We start from the raw sequence: 771 nt of genomic DNA, 5'->3' as shown, positions 1-771 counted from the left end.
TGACTTTGAGCCAAGTGCTCTGCCAAGCACATTGTATACATGAACTTGTAGTCCTTCTGACAGCCATTACAAATGGATCTGTATTTACAGAAGAGGATTCAGACTCACAAACATGATTGGTTTAAGGTCACAATTTAATAAACATGGAACATGGATTCTGAACTAAGATCTGTCCCCTCTCCAAAGCCAATTCTTTCTTTCCTACTACACTATACCAAAATAAACCAAGTGGTGTGGAACACCAAAATGGGAGCATCTAAATCTAATTTGAATGTGTGTGGTTGTTGTGTCTGGGAAGACTTTACATAGAAGAGTATTTCTGATTTGGATCAAAAAGGGTGGTCCAGGCATCAAGAGCAGAGGTAAACAGACAAACTTGAGATCTATTCAGAGAACAGAAGGTCGGTGGGATGTGGGGGAAGAGAGGCAGAATATAAGGCTAGAATCAGATTGCACAGGATCTTGACGGCCATCCTAAAGAAGATGACCTCAAACCAAAGTTCAAGGATTTCCATCCTGGGTCATGGGATTCCCATACTGAGGAGTACCCTAAGGTGATCAGGGTATGAGAAACCACAGGTAAATGTGGTATATTGCCTGGAATGTCAATTTTACTCAAAGGCTTAGGGGGAAAAGGCAATTTTCTGTTATCCTATGAAAGATGTATTATGGGGAATTGAATGTAAAATCATATGAATTTAAAAAATAAAACTGGGATTTCAGACATTATTGGCTGCCCTCCAATAAATACGTAGTTGGAAATAGTCCATT

Source organism: Colobus angolensis, unplaced genomic scaffold (genome assembly GCF_000951035.1).
Source record: "Colobus angolensis palliatus isolate OR3802 unplaced genomic scaffold, Cang.pa_1.0 Scaffold68, whole genome shotgun sequence".
NCBI classification, from domain to species: Eukaryota; Metazoa; Chordata; class Mammalia; order Primates; family Cercopithecidae; genus Colobus; species Colobus angolensis.
Note: the sequence above shows the minus strand (reverse complement) of the source record.